Source organism: Manacus candei, unplaced genomic scaffold, assembly GCF_025592945.1.
Source record: "Manacus candei isolate 608988 ecotype Guabito, Panama unplaced genomic scaffold, ASM2559294v1 h1tg000086l, whole genome shotgun sequence".
Lineage (NCBI taxonomy): Eukaryota > Metazoa > Chordata > Aves > Passeriformes > Pipridae > Manacus > Manacus candei.
Genome location: NW_026138134.1, coordinates 3,355,003 through 3,374,794, shown reverse-complemented (window position 1 = coordinate 3,374,794; position 19,792 = coordinate 3,355,003). Strand labels below are relative to the sequence as shown.

Here is a 19,792-nt window from a genome sequence, read left to right as displayed (position 1 = left end):
CATTTACCATGAAAACAGTCATTACTCTTTAAACGCTGCTGACTGTACAAGCCTCTTAACATTAAACGGCAAGTGAGGCAGAAGTCTTGTCGTCAGAAATGCCACATCCCCCGGAATATATTAGAGACATTGTCACTGGAAAGCTCCCTGCTTGGCTGAGTGGCATTTCCCATGCTGGGGAAGCTTTTAAAATGGGATGGCCCATGGAGCATGGGAGTATTATCCAAGTTTTGGTTGGTTTAGGCACAGGAGAGGATCAGATGGGTTCACTGCAATTTTACTGCAGCCCTGTGGCCTCCTTGTGCCCCCATCCCTCTCTTCTTCAGCCTCAAACGGTGCCAGGGGAGGGTCAGGTTGGACATCAGGAAGAATTTCTTCACTGAAAGGGTTGTCAGGCACTGGAAGGGGCTGCCCAGGGAGGTTTGGAGTCCCCACTCCTGGAGGTGTCCAAGGAATGGACGTGGCCCTCAGTGCCCCCACAAGGTGGGGATCGGGCACAGGTTGGACTTGATGATTTTGGAGGTCTTTTCCAACCTAAATGATTCTGTCATCCTGCACCATGCTGATCTCCAAGGGTAGCAGGCATATTCATTATCCAGCCTAAACCCAGCAGATTTAGCAGTTTTAATAGTCTCAACAGGGCCTATCATAATGCACAGATAAAGATATTTTTTGCTGCTAAGTCAATAATGAATTTAGTAGTAAATTCTACTTTTTCCCCCTATTTGTGGTTCAAGGGAATTATGCTAGATGTATATTATTTACTTACTTATTAGACCTCTCCTTGCTACCTGGCACAAGCCCGAGGGAGCAGATGGAAATACCATTCTCAGGCTACCAAAAAGCCTTTGGTTTAAGCAAAATAGTTGTGTTTAAAGATTAATTTAAGATGCTTTAAAAATTGAGCAGGCCCATTCATTTTTAATATTGATTGATATTATTATAAAAGATTCAGCTGCAACTCTTCTCACCAGGACCTCTCTTGGCTCATAGACAGTGCGTTTGTCTGTGAGGGACGGGGCTTAGTTATTTTTAATCTTTGATACTCGTTCTTGTGAAATTTATGGGAAGCGTCGTCTCGTGTCTGGCACGTCAGAGCATCCCAGGCAGGAGCTGGGAGGGCCTGGGGAGGAGGTTGAAGCTGGATGAGTGGCTGATGGGGATTGGAGCCTCTGTCTCTGCTGGATGAAGGGAGGGGATTGGCACATCTTATTCCAGCAGCGCCACAGAGCTGCGAGCAAATCTTCCATTAAACTGGAGAGTTTAATGGAAACAACTGGAAGTTTAATGGAAGGTGCAGCAAATGCTGGAGACCTGAATAGGCAGAAAATTAAAATCTGCCCGAACAGCAAGTACCTTTGGGTGTGCTTTTTGCAAATGTACTTTTTTTTTTTTATTATTATTAAATATTTTTTAACGTAGAAACGGAAAAAGAAATACCGGCACAGCAGCTCCCCCTTTGCATTGGCATCCTTTGATAGCATTTTGTTGGCAAATTGGGGACACAAAGCAGCCACCCCAGCCCTGGAGGAGCCGAGTTTGCTGCTGAGGAATAATTCTCCAAATTGCATTTATTTCACAGGCGTGAAAGGTCACAAAGTGAAGGGAAACAAGAACTGTATTCAATTAGACAATTCGATCAAAATAAATCTGTCACGATGGCATTCCTGCTGAGGAATCAATTGACTTGGAAAATGAAGGCAGCTGCTGCTGCTGTTGTTATTATTGTTGTTATTATTATTATTTTAAATTAGCTCCAGTACCTGCCAGGAGTACCTGAGCTGGAGTGCCCGAGTGGTTCACATCATCCATCACTCTTACTAGATATTAATACATCCTCCCCCGCCCTGCATTTCGTGGCCTGTTAATGGTCAAGTGGCCCCAGAGTGCTTCCTGGGAGGCTGATAGGAATGATTAGTAATGAGAAGGGATGGTGAGGCTTTTTTTTTTTTTTTTCCCAAGCAGAAAGCTCAGGGAATGAAAAACATGATGAGAGGGAGAACAAGCAGGCGCAGACACGGCTGGTGTGCTTGGTCAGACACGGTTCTTGGTGGCTCTAAATCAACCTGAGTAATATCTCAGCATGTTCCTTTTTTTTTTTATAGCGGAGAAGGTTTCCAAATAATTGATTTTATGGCTGGGGATTGGGAGGAAAGGGGTTTGTCTCCCCTTGCTGCTGCTCCTGCCTTCCTGGGAGTTCTGGCTCTGGCTTGGTGGCACTGGGGGTTGTCCCCGTGCCTTGATGGGCAAAGGAGTTTGCCAAGGGATGCTACAGGAAGATGGGGCAGAGGAACATGATCCATCAGGTTGGAAGCTGAGGAGAGGCTGAGGTGGGCAAAAGCTAGGATGAGATGTTCCCTTAGGGAATAAATGATTTTGCACAGGAAGAAATCCTCCTGTTGGAGAGAACTCGAAGCCCCCACAGTCCACTCCATCATCTGAGCTATTTAAAACTTGACTTGGTAGAGCACTGGAGAAATACAGCAAAGAAACAGGCCTGCCCCAGCTGGATGAGAGCCTGGGGAACTCTGACAGATCCTTTCCAGCTTTGGCTCTTCCCTTTCTGCTGCCGTCAGCCCTTGGCGGCTGAACTGGCGTCGGCTCCCGGGGATGTCCCGTCTTTGAATGTGCTGTGTGGGGAAATCAGATGTGAAGGTTCCCAGGGCTGGCAGGTGGAAGTGTCTGGGCTGCCTGTGGTGGGAAAAGTGATGAGAGAAGTTTCCTTCATCTCTTACCAACTGGGGTGTTTTCCTTTGTATCGGGCGGCCTTAAAAAACCCCACAGAAATGAAGAAAAGCCACCAACTTCCTTTAAAGTCAGACTTTATCCCAGCAGCGTACTGCTCTGCTGCTCAACTGCCTTCAGCTTGGTGCATCTCATCAAAGGCTCTTCCCATGCCTTGGGCAGCTCTGCCTGGCTGCTGCCTGTGGCTGGGAGGCTGTGCCCAGGGTGGGTCACCTGAAGTGGCACCAGATCCTCCTGTCTGTGTCTCAGAGGTGGCTGAATTGTTAGCATTAGGTGGCACGGGAAAACAGGCTCCTCCTGGGCATCTGAAAGGAGGTTGTAGCCAGGTGGGGGTTGGTCTCTTTTCCCAGGCAACGATCAGCAAGTCAAGAGGGTGTGGTCTCAAGCTGTGCCAGGGGAGGTTTAGGTTGGACATTAGAAAGAATTTCTTCCCAGAGAGGGTGCTCAGCCATTGGAATGGGCTGCCCAGGGAAGTGGTGGATTCTCCATCCCTGGAGATTTTTAAAAAGAGACTGGATGTGGCATCAGTGCCATGGGCTGGGAACCGCAGCAGGGTTGGATCAAGGGTTGGACTTGATGATCTCTGAGGTCCCTTCCAACCCAGCTGATTCCATGATTCTATGATCTGGTAGGTACCAGCACACTGGCTTGGTACCGTGCTCTAGATGGTTTCTGTGGGTCTGACTCCATCCTTCTCCCCTAAATCATAGAATAGTTTCTGTTGGAAAAGCCCTCTGAGACCATTGAGTCCAACCATTCCCCCAGCACTGCCAAGCCCACCACTAAACCACATCCCCAGGTGCCACAGCTATATGTCTTATAAGTCTCTTCAGGGATGGTGACTCCACCACTACCCTGGGCATCCTGTACCTGGGCTTGGCCACCCTTTCCATGAAGAAATCATTCCTAATATTCAGCCTACACCTCCCCTGGTGGAATGTGAAACCATTTCCTCATTGCCTGGTTTGATGCCCTGGTCCTGCCTGGCCATCAGCCTGCTGCTCCATGCCTTGAAATGAGTGCCACTGTGCCCACCTGGAGACTCTGGGGCTGGGCACGTGCATTCAGAGCCAGGCTGAAGATGCACTTGCCTTTCCACACCCGTGTGTGCAGGTGATCCTGGTGGGATCACTCGGGGGCAGCGTGGCAGGAGAGAGACCCCAGCTCTCACCTCCTCCTCCCATTGCTTGAATTTTTATTGACTGGTGATGACAAACTGGTTTATGGACGGATCTTTTATACCCGCTAGGACTCGGCAGTTATTTTTGAGATGATGCTTTGCCTCAGAATCTTCCTTCCTTCATCCTTCATAAATCTTGAGCGAGGCTGCTGCATTCAGACCAAGCTTAATATTCTTCTTGCAGATCTCTGCACCAAAATGGCTGTATCCAAGCAGGGAGGGGTCGGTGGATTTCCCGCCACCCCTTTGCTCTGCTCTGAGGGCAGTTGTGAAACTCGGTGTTAGGGTCTGTGAAGGGGTGTGGGGTCCTTGGAGGGGGCAGGACGGTGCTGCCTTGGGGGTGTTTTGTGTGATGATCCAGTGTGTGGGGATATGAACCTCTTCTCTGCTCTTCCCATCAGGGTGTGGGTTGTGAAGAATAGTTTGGAGTATGGGGGATGGTGGCAGTTAGGGAAGAGCAATGGGGAGAGTAATGGGAATAAAAGAATAAGGAGGGGATAGAAAGAGAGACTTATTTTGCAGCTGTGTGTTGCTGTTGTTGGATTTTTTCGAGTGAAAAGCGGAGGAGAAGGAGTCCAGCCCCCTTATTTCACCTCTCCTCCACTAATGCATTTGCTTGGAAAGGACAGATCCCATTCACTTGGCCTTTCTCCTCTCCTCATTAACTCCTGTGACCTTGGGGCTGTGGCGAGAGCAAAGCGTTTATCCCAACAAAAGGATTATCCAAATAAATAACCAGAGTTTTCAGAAAGGTCATGTCCCTTGCAAGCCCAGGCAGAGGCAAAACCTCTGTGCTCAGCTGAGTTTGGACTGGCTTTTCTTCCCAACGTGTCAAGTGATAAATCCCACGTTTTGTCACCTCCCCCCTGAGCATCGTCTTTCCCACAGTAGAGCTGGAGGATATTTTCCTGGGAGCACGAGGAGTGGAGCAATGCTCAGCAGCATCATTATCCCCCAGGATGTGTGAAAAGCCCCATGGGACCCTGCTGTTGTGCTGTCATTGCTGTTCCCCTTTCCAGAGCATCCCAAGTATCTCCCAGTGGGATGTAACCAGCAGAATAAGCTCCCAGACTCCCTGTTGGCAGGTCACTGGAGGAGCCCTCCTTTAGACAGGCTCCATGAGATAAAATGCACCTTTAAGGGGTTCAAATTCATGGCAGAAGCTGCTGATTTTTGAGCAGGTCTTGGATGTCAAGAAATTAAGGGCACGCCGTGTGATGTGGAAACAACTGCAGGGACCTGGGAGGTGCTTCCTACAGATACACTTGTGTGTGTAGTAGGTGTATGCATAGATAGGAGCTTCCTAGATAAGCCAGACAGTTGTCACTCTTGATTTTGGAGTTTCAAATAATAATATTCCCTCTAATTTTCATGTCCTTTGGGATTTCCCTCCTGTGCACTGCACTGCTCTGGTTTAATTCAGGCTGGGCTCAAGGGACAGGGTTTGCCCTCAGTTTATCAGGCAGCACCTTCTTTAGCAGATGGCCTTTTTTTCCGTGTTTCCTACAGCAAACATGTCTCTTAGGTGCTCTGACCGTGTCCTGCTTTCAGTTTTCCTGCAAAAAAAAAGGCATAAATACATGTTTGGTGATGCAAATGAACGTGGCTGCTTCCAGCGAGCCCCTCGCGAGGCTGTCAGGAGCAGCCAGGCATTGCACACCCAAGCTTTGAAACCCAGGTGCCGAGCTGATGAGAGTGCAGTACCTGTCTGGTGGGAGAACAGAGCTGACTCGCTGCAGGAGGCTTTTCTCACATGTGGGGTGAGATCCTGGTTGGGATCTGAGCCGACTCGGCTGCTCCGCGATTCCCTTCTGCTCCTCTTGGTTCCCGCAGCTGGGGAATAAAAAGCACCTGCCTTTGCTGCCGCTGCCCGAGTGAAGTGTTATCAGGTTTTATTCTCCCTCCTGTCTCCCTTTTTCACACCTGTGTATCACAAAAATGTCTCCTATCATCATATGCCCCGCGAAACTCTCCCGGAGCGTTTATCTTTCGAGAGCAATAGCGGAGGATGTGATTTTTCTGAGGCTGCCATCGTCCCTCTGCCTTTCATCCCTTCTCTTTGACATGATGGAGCATCTCCCAGGTTGTAAAGAGCGTCTCTCTTTGTGTAGGTGCACCTGCTCCCTGTGTGCCGTGGGCGGGGGTGCTGTTAGCGTGGGGAAATCTGTGAATAATTTACCACGCGACCAAAAGGACCCGTAAAGCTTTAAATTATTAACACAAGAGTTCAGTTCAGAGGAGAGATGTTGGAGCTCTTTGCTTGGGCTGCGGGCTCTGCCTCGGAGTTGGGGTGGCAGGGGTGGGAGTGGCTCTGGAAGGATTCTTACAGGCTTGCATGGGCTGGAAGAGCAGGAGCCAGCGAAATAAATAATTAAAAAGATCCAGATAGGTGCAAGAACAATCTCAACAGCTCTTATTATAGAAACTGGAGATGCCCTTCCCTGGGAAAAAGGTGAAAAAGTCATGACCTCTTGTTGCGTTTTCTTTCATTGCCTCCCTTTAATCCTCTGGGAGGCAGAGGAACAGGCGATTCCTCTCTCCTTTCCAGGGAGCTGGTGTGGGGCAGCCCCTTCCCAGCCCAATCCAGGGCATCCAGCACTGCAGCCAGGGATGTTCCCACGCACATTTAATCTGCTGATGCTCTTTTACCCGCATCTTTGCACTGCTGTGTGATTTCCCTTGGATTAGGGACCACAAGCCCAGCCAGCAGCTGCAGCCTCAAGCCCAGACCAGGATGCTCACCCAAATCCCTGAAATTCTGGCTGCTTTTGGAAGGTGAAGGTGCTGCACAGCAGATTGGGTGCTGTGCCCCATCCAGTCAGCTTTTGGTGGGATAGCAGCCGGGTGTGAACTGATGCTGAAGCTGAATCAAGTGCTGCCATTGAAGGGGCTCAGCCGGCTTCTTTCCTTCTTTTTTTTCAAGCACTCCGAGAGCTGGGAGTTAATTCTGGAAGCGTCACTTGCACAGGGATGTTTCTGGCAGGCTCGGGGTTGCTAAGTGTAGCTAAGTGCCTCGAGCATCCCTAACTATTCAGCTCCTTGGGTTTTTTTTTTTCCTCCACGAAGAGAAACTTTCTGAAGAGGGAAGCGAGCGCAGTCAGCCGTGCTAAATAATCCCGTCGAGTGCTGCAGGAGGTGCCACCAGCACTGATGTGTGGGGGCTGATGTGCTGCCTGGGCTGGCTCTTTCCCCAATTTCACCCTCTTCAGCTCTCATCTCCTTTGGATCCTTTTGCTGGCATCTGTGGAGCAGGGAAGTGTTTGGAGCTGGGTGTCAACAGACCCTCGGGAAGGCAGAGAGTGCGCTTGGTGCCTCTGAGATGCTTCTGGGCTCTGAGTCCTCTTGCTCCTGGTCATGCTGGAGCAAGAGTGGAGAGATCCACGTGTAAATGGCACCAAAGAGACCACCTACCCTCTCTCTGTAATTCCCACATCCTCTGGGATACTGGGTGTGCATTAAAGCAGCAGTGGGGTGGGCTGAGCCCAGTTCCTCCTCAGGAATGAGGTGGTTGGTACCGTTGAGGGCTCTGGAGGAAAGAGCTCATTTCTGGATGATGTGATTTGCCTCTGGTGTTTTCAGGAAGGATTTTTGTAACTGTTTAAACCTGGTAAATTGCTAATTACTTAACAGCATGTTTCCGAGAGAAGTATAAAGAGAAGGCTCCAAAGCCTCTAAGTGGTTTTTAACAAATACAAATTTCATTTTCTATTAGGATCTTGGAATTGGTTTCTGAGGTGGTTAAAGCTGCTCTTTGTAGTTGTTTCAGGCCCCATTTTTGCAAGTGTGGGAGCTGGCCATGGGTAATGCAGGTTGAACCCCAAAGCCAGTTCAGTTTGGTGGCTGCTCTTGGGCTTCTGGCCTCCAGGGGTGATGGGTTGGGGTCCTAGTTAGGCATGAGCTGGGCTGAAAAGCCTTGGTGGTGAAGGATCATCCCTGTCCTAAAGCTCCACACATTTCCCAGCTAATTCAGCACAGCAAATCCCCTCTTGTCCCTCTCCTTTTCCACCCTCTAGTTCCATTTCCAGGGACCCAAGAGGGAGTGAAAGACCTGTAGCCTCCTCTCCCTGCCTGCCTCTCATGCTGCAAAAATTAATACCAAGCTTCAGCTCCCGAGACCGTCCTCCTAGAAGCCTATTTATACCTGTGCTTAGTGTTGATTCAGCTGCCTCACATCCATCGCTCAAATTCACAAGAGCCCTTAGAGCAAGGAGAGATGAAAACCACCCTATCCCCCTCCTGCCTCTCTTCCTTTTGTATTTTCTCTCTCCTGCACGCTCGCAGCACTTGCTGCGTAGTTTTGAGCAGCAGGAAGAAGATGTTGTCACCAGGTGTGATTTCAGAGCTCCTCTGTGAGCTCCCCCAACCTTTCTCCCACTTAGGGCTGGCTTTGCAAGGCGAGGAGCCGCGCTTAGCAGATCCCTGCCCCTCAGAGAGCCCACTGCCCACCTCAGAGAGGAGAGGAGAGGAGAAAAGGCCCGACAGGTGCCTCCTTGGCCTTTCCAAATATCCCACCGTCGGCACATTTGTGTTAGGTATTGATTTCTGTTTAATAGAATAAGCCAGGAGAAATCACACCCTTTGTTGGCGTTCAAAGGATAAACCATAAAAGCCATTAAGAAGTACTGCGAGCGGCGGGATGATTAATGAGACTTTAGGTGCATTCCACTGACTGCTCCCAGATAATGTCTTTGAAAGATCCTGTTGCTTCTGGCTGCGATTCAGAGCTATTTGTTTGCAAGGTGAAGCTCTGAGGAGCGGCGCTTCCAGCCCTGCCTGGTACCGTTACGGAGACGAACTGGATGCCCCCGATTTCCCATCTCCAGAGGGATCTTTTTTGCGTCGCGGTTTTGCTCGTCAGCCTCGTCGAGATACTGGGGAGGACAAGTGAAAGATGCAGTGTCTGCCCTCAAATCGCTGCTCTGTGCCTGTGGTGAGATGCTGCCTCAGGGAGGGAGAGCCGTGGGCTTTAAGGCTTGTAAGAAGGAAGCCCTTATCGGCGCATATCGATCCTGTTTGGGTTGTTTTTCTTGGTGCTGCCGTGTCTTTCCGTGGCTCTGTATCTCTGTCCAGGGGAGCTCCTTGGCAGCTGGGCTGTCTGTGATCCTGACAGCGCTTGTGCACCCGTAAATACCCTCATGGTTTCAGCGTGGGCAGAGCTCACAGCTGGGCACTGCTGCATCCAGGGCTGAACTCCCCCAAAACTTGTCTGCTGGCTCTCTGTGCGGGTCAGCATCCCACTGCCAGCCCCAAATCCATGTGGGTCAGCATCCCACTGCCAGCCCCAAATCCATGTGGTCAGCATCCCACTGCCAGCCCCAAATCCACATGGATCAACATCCCACTGCCACACCAAATCCACTGGGGTCAGCATCCCACTGCCAGCCCCAAATCCATCTGGGTCAGCATCCCACTGCCAGCCCCAAATCCATTTGGGTCAGCGTCCCACTGCCAGCCTCAAATCCATGTGGGTCAGCATCCCACTGTGAACCCCAGCAGAGCTGGCAATGCGTATTTCCTTCTCTCCCTTTCATGGCATCTCCATGGATTTTCACTCTATGGCGTCCATAAAGTAGGTTTTTCAGGACCCCCCCCTGTTTTTCAGCGGGTGGGCTCTCCATGCCAATCTGAGGAATGGTTTCTCTTCCTGGATGAAACCAGGGGGGCAAAGCGAGTCTCGGATCCAAGGTCTGATCCATTCTTTCCGCTTTGTTTTTCCAGCTGCCCACGTTGCAGACCTTGGGGTGTGATGTGTGGAGGGATGGAGGTGCAGAGCTGCTCTGCAGACCAGGGCTGTACAGCCCCGTGTCCCAAATCCCCACCTGCTCTGCTAGGTTTCTCTTTTTCCTTGGGAGGTGGAAGTTACTGGCATCACAGCAAATCCTGTTTGTTTCTAAACCAAGCCCATCTGCAGCGAAATAATAAGCAGAACACAAGGAGTCAGATAAGCAGAGTTTAAAAAAAAACCCCAACAGAACAACAAGAAAAAAACTGCACTTGAAATGGTCTTTTTTTTCCCTTTGGAAAAAACAGTCTTTCCCCATGGCAGGGCAGGATATGAGAGCAGGGATTTTCTGTTGAGGGAGCAGGAGCTGCCAGAATTTGTAATCAAGAATAATAACAACCAAATTATGATTGGCAAACTGTCATTGAGGGGGTAACGAGGATATAATCCAGTGCAGCAGAGGAGCAGGGAGGGGGAATAGGCAACATCCCATCTTTAATGAACAACAACGCTGCTGGTGGGAGGGGAAGGACCCAATTCTGCTGTTTCCCTCCTTGGTGGCTGTGCTGCAGCTACAGCCAGAGACAGAACCCACCTTCTTTGCAAGGGATTGCTTTTTCCCATTAAACATGAAGATAAAACTCGACTGCTAAATTGCTGTCACTGTTTTAATTCTCCCCGTCTTGCCACCTCCCCTCTTCCCCCGCTACCTCCTCCTCCTGCTTTTCTCCTTTATTTTTGTCTCCCTCTTTCTCCTCTCTGTGTCTCTCCTCCATCTTTGTTTTGCTCTGTCAATCTCTTGCTTTATTCTAAAGCTCCTTTGCCTTCCTCCGCTCTCCCGTCTCCTTTATTCCCTTTAAATTCATCGCCGCTTCTCTCTCCCAAGCCCTCCTCCTCTCTCAGCATCCTCTCCATCGCCGCCGGGCTTTGCAGCCTCTCCTGGGGGCCTTTCGCTTCTCCAGCTCTTTCCACAGCTGATTTATTGGCTCACTTGGGGAGAATTTGGGCTGGTTTTGGCTCCCCCAGGATGCTGCCAGCAGCCAGGGAGGCACTGGAAGGGCTCTGGGTCCGTGTTAAGAATCGTGGCCAAGTGCTGTAGTTTGGGCCGTGTGTTTGGAGAGGTTTTAGGGTCTTTTGGCTTTCAGCATCCTGTCCCTTTCATGCCTGCCCTCCACACGTGAGCTCTCGAGCAGGTGCTCTCCAGGCTTTGCTCCTTGCATACACTCAGCACTTAATAGGCAGTAGTTAGTAGTAAAAACGTTGTGTGGAGGGATGTGGGGGGTTGGGAGCCCCGAGGTGGGGGATTTATAATGTTTATGAGCTCCGGGTTTGCCTCTGTCACTGACTGCTGCCGGAGATTTTGCAAATCCTTTAATCTCGCTCCTTCCTCAGTTTCTCCAGTCGGTTAAGTGAGGATAATGAGCCATAACTAACTTGCAAGCTGTCGTGGGAACGATTTAATTAGCGGCTGATCTTGCGAGGTGCTGTGGGGCTTGGTTCGCGTCCTGGCCTGGGATTCAGGCACGAGAAGGCTCCGAGGGGCTCAGGACCTGCAAGGTATTTGCCTGCCTAAATACCTTGGGTGGTCCAAGGCCCAGCTCACATGGCAGCTCCTGGGAGGGGTGACATCCCTGGTCCCCTGGCTGGCTGTGCCCCACGGCAGCACGCAGGGGATGCAGGGACCTCCCTGCGCTGTCCTTCGCCGGGTGTTCTGCAGGCAGTCCCTCTCCATCCCTCTCTGTGAGCACGGGGGTTAATTGCCTCGTGCATCTGCCAGCCGCAGGGCTTCCCAGCCAGCACTGCTCTTCCAGGAATAGAGGCTCTTGCTTTTCAGCTCTCTGTCATAAATCCAAAAAAAAAAAAAAAAAAAAAGGGAGAGAGAAAGAAGGGAGGAAATCTATTCCTTCCAGCTGTCTCTGGCTTACGTGGGCGATCAGATACGGTGGTTTCATTTGGAGTGGGCAGGAGGAGAAGCAGAGGTAGTGAAGAGTGGTGCCTTGATGCTCCTCAGTCACAGGGGTCAGCTGTGGACCCTCACATGAGTGTCTTCCATCCCTCCTACTCGTTATCCAGCAAAGAACCTTCTTCTTTCTGCCATCACAATGTTTGTTGCTTCCTTTGGATGCTCTTGCTCTTTAGAGCTTGGCTGCCTTTCTGTCACAGGGTGGAGAAAACACTGCACTTGTGAGATCTGATCTTTCTTTGGGACTGTGTGTGTGTGTCTTGTTAAGTCCATTGGTTTTTAGCTGTAACCACATCCCAGGGGCTTGAAAGGGGGATTTGTTACTGTCCCCTTCTTGCTGGGGCTGCCCTGCCTGTGCACTCCATTCCACAGGATTAGCTGACACCAAGGCAAACCACATCCACTGCCTTCCTTCTGTCAGTGTGCCTTAGTCCCTTAACAACTGCAATTATATTTCTTGTGCACCATCTCTTTTCTCAAGATGAGCCCATGCTGACTTACAGTCCCATTCTCTCTCCCCGTGCCAAAAATGCAGGGGAATGGTATTCACATAAAAGCCTGTAGAAGCAAAGAAGCCCTTGAAATCTCACCCCAGAGTGACCTTTTTTCCTCTTCCCTTAAGCAGGCAAAGGGCATTGTGTAACCCATCCACTCAATCCTGTAAATCGTTTTTACAGACATGTAAAATATCGGTGAAAAATACTTCATCCCTTTAAAGAGAAAAATAAACAGCTTCTCTCATCATTATACAGTTTCTAGGAAGAAAACCACAGTTGGTGTTGACAAAGCTTAAAAAGGGGAAGGGGGGAGATGGAAGAAAAAAGAAAACCCAAACCTAACACGCTGAACTTCTCAGAAAACAACCTGCCTTTGATATTTACAGATGTGTAATTTGCTCCTTGTCGGATTTGGTGTGAACTTGTCAGCGGAGCTGCACGTGGGCATGGGGGCCAAGGTCCCCCCTGTGCTCCAGCTTCTGTTTGTTGGCTGGAAATCTAGTGGGAACTATGGAATGTCTTGGTGGTCATTGGGTCTGTCAAGAGGGTGATTCACTGCACCCTGAAAAGTTGTCTTAAGGGTGCTTATATAAAGAACGACAGAATTTAGGTTGGAAAAGGACTCCAAGTTAGTTGAGTCCAACCTGTGACCAATCCCCACCTTGTCCCCCAGTCCAGAGCTCTGAGTGCCCCATCCAGTTGTTTCTTGAACACCTCCAGGGGTGGGGACTCCACCACCTCCCTGGGCAGCCCCTTCCAATGCCTGACAACCCTTTCAGTGAAGAAATTCTTCCTGATGTCCAACCTGACCCTCCCCAGGCACAGCTTGAGGCCGTGTCCTCTTGTCCTCTCTCTAAATGGTGCTTTAAAGGTCCTTCCAACCCAAACCTTTCTATGCTTAATGATTAGATTCGATGATTTTAGAGGTCTTTTCCCACCTCCACAGTTCTGTGATTGGGGTTGACCATCATTCCTCATCAGCCATGGTGATGTGAGTGTGAACCTGCCCAAGGTACCTGACTTCCAAAGAGCTGCAGTTACCTGAGCTCGGTGCTACCCTGACTGCTCAATGCAAGGGGCTCACCTGGGGTTTTGCACAACTAGTGGAGTCTTTTATCACTCCAAAATTCCCTTTCCATCAGCTGGGGTTGATTTCAAGATGTGAACTTGACTTCTCTTGTGACCTGCAGTTGACTGTGTGCTCTGTTACGTTTCAAAGTACTCTGAGAGCTGTGGAAATGCGAGGCCTTGTCTTTTGCCATTGAAATATTTTTATTCTTTCCCCTTCCTGCGTTCATTGCCTTTGAGTTGTGCTGGTGCCTTTGAAGTAGGGATGAATTTTTGCCAGGGAGTTTCATCTCTAGGTGTGGATCGACGCTCAAAGGAGGGAAGCATTCACTACGTTTTCTTTTTCCATTCAGCCTGTTACAGAGTTGGAACCAAGCTGTGAGATTCAGATGTAAATTCCTCCTAAGCCACCACCAGGCATGGTTTGATCACCCGGCTTTTAAGCTGGTGAGCACCGATAGTGAGGATGGAAAGCTTGGAGTTGCCTTCCTTGGAGATAGGAGTGACCACTGACTGAGGTCCTTCTGTATCCAGAAAACAAGCTGGGAGTGGGATTGGTGTGAAGCCACAGTCTTTCAGTCTCCAGCTTCCCAAGACTAGGCTTAAAAAGGCTGTTTCTACCTCTGCCTTCAAAGTGAGTCAGCGATGTAAAAGAAGTGAAGGTTGAGAAGTGATGGGGCCCAACTGGTGTTCTGGTGGGGGAAAAATCCATAGGATGCCCCATCATCACCCTGAAAGCCTCTGAAACGCTTTGTCTCCGTTGCATCCCCCCCTTTGTTTCCCTTTCATCCCCCACGTTGTCTTTGGGTGAGCGGGGTTTCCTCGTGGCCCCGCCGCCCTCAGCCAGTGGCTAATTGGCCGTAGTCGCAGCTCCCGGCTCGCTCCATTTATATCCACGAGTGGGGATTACTGGGAGCCAACCTCCTTCAGTGCCAGCTGCGGAGGAACAGAGAGGGAGAGGGGAGAGCAGGAAATGAGCCGTGCAGATGTTGGAAAGTGAATTAGCCTTTAAGAGTGTTTTCCATGGCGAGGCGGCACGGCAGCCGAGGGAAGAGGGAGCAGGATGCTGACAGCATCCCTCCAGCAATCCCTCATATTTACTCAGGGATTGAGATGAGTTTGTTCTCTTCCAGCAGATCGAAGGCTGTGGAGATCGCAGAGCCTCCTAAGGGTGCATGGCAGGGATAATAATAAAGAATGAGTCAGGTCTTCAATATTTTACATGAAGATACCGAGCTTAAATAATAAACGAAGCAAAATTAATCAAGGTGTATCCGAAGGGGGAGGTGTGGATGTTCCAAGGCAGGGAGCTGGGGAGCAGCTCAGCATTTGTTAACATGCAACAGAAATGAAGTTGTTCCTAAAAACCACCGGAGAGGAGTCTCTAGATGTTATTCCTCTTCCTTTAAGCAGTGTCATTTGTTCTGGGATTCTGATTGTTAAAGGATTCATTGCTGCTCGGGAAAAATTATCCATGACCAAGAAAGGGACTTCTCTTGGAGAAGTCGTGGTGCTTCACAGTCCCAGTCTTGTCTGGTGGGTAGAAAAGGCGAGGAAAGGTAGAAATTAAGGTGTACTGGAGTTGAGTATCTTGAGTGATGATGAGCATGTGCAAGTTCAAGCTGGGCTCTGGAAAAAGGGATCTGTCTGAGGCACAGAGCTTCCTTTCTCTGCCCTCCTTTTTCATCCCTTTCCTTCCCTCCAGTGCTGCTGTTTCTCCTGCTGATCCCCACCAGCCTCACATCACGAGGAGGGGAAAGGGGAGAGAAGCAGGACGGATCCCATCGCATCTCCCTCTGTGTTTGGTACTTCTTTGGAGCAGACAAGTCCAGGCATGAAAGCACCTGGACTTATTTCCATTTAGATGGTTCAGAGCAGCCTTGTGGGCTTAGATGTTCATCGTCCTTTGACTTTCAGTGGGCTTTGGCTCAGATTCCTTTGCAGATCTCAGCTCTAAGCCTCGCGGCTTTGCTCTCCGACGAGGGCTCCGTTTAACCTTTCCTCTTGTCTGAAGAGAGCACATCACATTAGCCCATGCACACAGATGGAAAATTGAAGAGGACCTTTGCCCTTTCCCTTCCTCTAACGCAACGGCTCAGGGATCCCCCGTAAAGTCTGGATTTCCCTTATGAAGCAGTTGGTGGCAAAGGGAAGTACGAGGTAATTGGAAAAGTAGCCAGGTTTGAGATTAAAGTTGTTCCATCAGCTGAGACGTTTTGTGGAAAGCTTCCCCTCTGGCTGATTTACATAATGCTCCCAACCATTTCGGGAGGAGTGTTGGAAATCCCATAATGCAAATAACCCCCGAGCCTATATAATCAAACGCCTTCACCTGATCCAAGATGAGCCCAGGAAGAAATTTGCCACATGTTTTATCCAGCTCAGCAATGTCTCCTCTGCAGACGGAATTGCTAACAATATTCCGACCTGTTGGAGCACAACATTGAAACGTATAGAAACAAGACCTGCAGCCACGTTCTGCAATTCAATCTCCTCTTTATTGTGCTGGTGGAGGTGTGCTGCATATTAGCAAGTAGTTTTTTCCCCTGACTAACCTTGGCCAGGTATCATGACCAGTTCCTGGCTCTGCTGGGAGGTCCATCTGCGTGGGTCTTTGTCCTGTCCATGGGAAGGTGACTGTCTTTCCATCCTGGATGGGGATGGGGTGGTGACTCGACATCAGTCTCCATCAACCTTGTCCTGCAAAATCATAGAATCATTTAGGTTGGAAAAGACCTCTAAAATCCAGTTTGAAAGGCTGAGAGAATTGGGATGTTTAGTCTGGAGAAGGCTCCAGGGTGACCTGATTGTGGCCTTCAAGTCAACAAGAAACATGGAGAGAGACTATTTACAAAGGCTTGGAGTGATAGGACAAGGGGGAACAACTTCAAACTGAGAATAGGCTTAGATTGGATGATAGATTCTATTCTGGGAGGTTAGTGAGGCCCTGGCACAGGTTGCCCTGAGAAGCTGTCGCTGCCCCATCCCTGGAAGTGTCCAAGCCAGGTTGGATGGAGCTCTGAGAAACCTGGTCTAGTGGAAGGTGTCCCTGCCCATGGCAGCAGGTTGGAATGAGATGAACTTTAAGGTCCATCCAATTCAAGCCATTCTATGATTCTGTGATTCACTAACCAAAATGCCCAGCTTGAATTCCCACCAATGACCAAACAGAGTCAGGGATGAAGGGAGAGGACATGCTCTTCTCTTCTCTGGATTGTGGCGATGCTGCATCAACTTTGGTATCCCTACACAAGATTCCCCCTGCTGAGGATCTGTGCTCTAATCCTCTCTCTTTTTTTTTCTCTCCCCACTTCTATCTTCTGGAGAAGAACAATATATCTCTTACCCGCTTGGTAGTTTCCTCTCCATTCCTCGATTGAATTATACAGAGGGTGCACTCCAGTGATTTTTAAATCTAAATGAAAATGTAAGGAACCCTTTGCCGGAGCGCCGAATCCTGCAATAAGGCAAATTGTTTGACTTCTTCGCACCCCCATCTGGCCCTAATTGATTCTTGTAGCCCAACTGTGATTTCTAACATGCTCCAGTCAGAGAAATCTACCGGCACTAATTCGACACGGTGAGCACTGGTTTGGTGTTTAATGCGACGATGAGATCGATGTCCCTTCCCAGGGAGGGGAGTGCACGTCACCCTGCCCAGCCACGGCCGAGCAGCAGCTCCAGAGCACACTTTGGCCCAAAACTTTGTTTTCAAGGATGGGAAAATAAATTTTTTTCATCCTTCTCTTCTCGTTTTCCCCCTCGAATACCTGCAGCTCTTTTTTTTTTTTTTTTTTTTCCCCGTCGAAATCCCGCGGGAGGAAGCTGCTCTCCGGGGAGGAAAGATTAAAAGCATTTTAGATGAGGCTGTGTTTGCCACACATCCCTGCTTGTGAACCCCGGGATGTTTTGGCATTTGGATTCAGCCTGTGGTTTGGGCAGAGGTTGAATCCTGTTTCTCTGCGGTGGCTTCCCTGAGCCTCAGCCCTGCTGTGCACAGCAGGGATCCAGGGGCTGTCATCCAAGGATGCCTTCACTCAGCATTACAACCTCTATCCTCCAGAGCCATGCTGTGAATAGAAGGGTGGCTTTGCTTGCTTTGCTTTCCTTATTTTATTTTTTTTTTTTAAACTATGCTCGAAATCCTGGCTTTCTGGATATCTTTGGCTTCTTAATAAATGAACTGAGAGCTTGGACCTCTGGGCCTCGTCCAGCTCTTGAGCTGATCTCTGCTGGGAATAGCTGGAGGCCCCAGAAGGAGTTCAGCCAGGTCTCTGGAGCCACAGAGGAGCCGGCTGTAATTTCTCTATCCCTACAGCTTTCTGGAAGTGTTAACGTTTATCTCCTTGCTCTGGGCTTTGGAGGTCAGTGAATTGGAAGCCGTTTACCCTGATCATCATATTTTAAACAAGCAGCAAGGGCTCTGTTGGTGGGAATATAGCCACGAGGCTTTTCCACTGGAGTAGGATAAGTGGTAGGAGAATCACTTGTTGGAAGGGGGTTTTCATGGAGAGGAGGTGGATGTCCCTGCTGCCTCCTGCAAGGGTATAAGAAATGCTTTGTGGTGTGGTGATGGTGACGTGGGACAACATTCCCCCACTTCAGGCTTGGCACCAGTGCAAGGATGTTGCAGTCGTGGTCTTGGTCCCTCATTGCTCCGTTTTCCCCTTCCCACCTCCCCCTGGAGGCATTTCTGGCTGCCAGCACTTGGTTAGAACAAAAAGTGGTATTTTAGGGCTGCATGTGATGTGACTGGCAGGTGACAGGCGGCTCGATGGCAGTGACTGACGGGAATCCAGGCTCCCAGTTGGAGATGACAGGTCCAGCTGACATGATGCCATGCGTGTGGGCTGCTCCTCAGCCGTGCTGGGAGGAACAAACAGCACTGCCAGCCTTGGGAACTGCTTTTTAGTTGTCCAGCAGTTGTTTGCTCTTCTGTGTTGCTACACTTGCATCTCCAGATGCCGTAAGATCAACCTTCCTTGGCAAGGTGACGGTTGGAAGGTTCTTTCCTGGCCGCAGTGAACCAGTTGAGTTGACACCAGGAAGACAACACTGGCCAACAGCAGTTGGCTTGTCCAGTCTCACCTTCCCAAGGACTGGGCTTGCAGGGAGTTATTTGTGAGCTGGTAGCTGTGTGTGATGGATGGAGGGACAAGCTCTTCCTCTCCCAAAGACCTCGTAACTCCAGCTCTGGAGTTGTTTGCTGTAGTTTCTCGTACGTAGCTACGCTGAGATTTAAAAGGGGGAAAAAAACAGATGTTGGAATCAGTGAGACGAGATTTACATATATAGAAGGACTAAAAAGCCTCATTTTTGTTTGGTTTTGCTCCTCTTTGTTTGCTTTCTTACTTTCCTGAGTGTTTTCACATTAAAAATTCAAGATATGTCTGTCTTCTATTTTCTGGGAGGCTCGGAGGACATCTGGAGAACTTGTTAGGATTTTGTTGTTTGAGACACGATTTCTTAGGAGGCTGAGGGGTAGCTCTGGCTGTTTGAAACCCCGCTACTGGGGGCGGACTGTGTTGTCACCTCCTTTTTAAATGCTTGTTTTGGAGAAAAGCTCGTGAGAGAGATGTCCTTGTTAAACCCTGCACCGCGAAATAATGGCTCAGAAAACCTCCAGTTTGGGGGAACCTCTAATGAGCCGCCCCAGGAGGCAGAGCTCTGTTTTGTCTGAGGTAAGGTGAAAAAAAAAAAAAAGAAGAGGCAAGTCAAGTAGTGAAAACATTTTTTTTTCAGTTCAAAAAAAATAAGAGCACTGGCGAGCTCAGAACCCCGCTTGTCTGTATGCGCCGCTTGTAAGTCGGGGGAAAAAAGGCAGCACCCTGCTTTTTTCCATTAAGCTTCTTCTATAATGTATTAATAGAGAATTATATCCTCGCTATAGGATTATTAAAAAAGAAGGGAGATAAAAATGATAGAAATGAATCCGTGCTCTATTATGCGGATGACAATAGATACACTTAAGCCTTCCAGCCCTGACCTTGGCACATGTTTCATCTCAACTCACAGAGAAGCTCAAATTGATACGCTGACACTTACCATTAGTATGAAGAACCATCATCTTCCCCCAAGAGCAGGAGGGGATGGGAAGGGTTCTGCCAATGCTCCGAGGAGCAGGGAAGGGCCTCTTCCTGTCCCGGAGCAAATCTTCATGTCCCCTCTGTGATTTTTTCTTTTATTTTTTTTAGTTGAACCCGCTACAGAAGTTTCTGTGCAAGGTGTGTAGCTGGGTGCTGTCCTCTCTCCCTGCCCTGTGCTCCCCACTTCATCATAAACTGGTTTAACAAGGAAAAGCCCACTCAGATCTGTCCCAGCTGCCACCTTAGCAATGCAAGAGGACCTTCTCTCCAGCTTCCCTCAGCTCATGGGACATGGGTATGCAGTCGGTTGGTGCTAGAAAAAAGACTGTGTGGGAATGAATGAGACCAAAACTGAGTTGAGATTATTTTCCCCCATATGTTTAGCAAATTTGAGTCTCCCAACATCTGGAGGCAGCTGTGAACTTCCCCCCCAGTGCTGTGCATCCCTTGTAGAAGCACAGCAAAGGTGATGTCCGTACTCCTCATCCTCTCCTGCAGCATCTCTCTCGTGACTCCTGGAGAGCCTGGATA

The 19,792-nt window shown here is 49.4% G+C and overlaps 1 protein-coding gene across 11 annotated transcripts in view; it reads left to right on the top strand.

The window, feature by feature from the left end:
- The window catches only part of OPCML (opioid binding protein/cell adhesion molecule like), a 335,600-nt gene that overhangs the window by 244,704 nt on the left and 71,104 nt on the right, over positions 1 to 19,792 (top strand). The gene's annotated exons all lie outside the window — the stretch shown is intronic.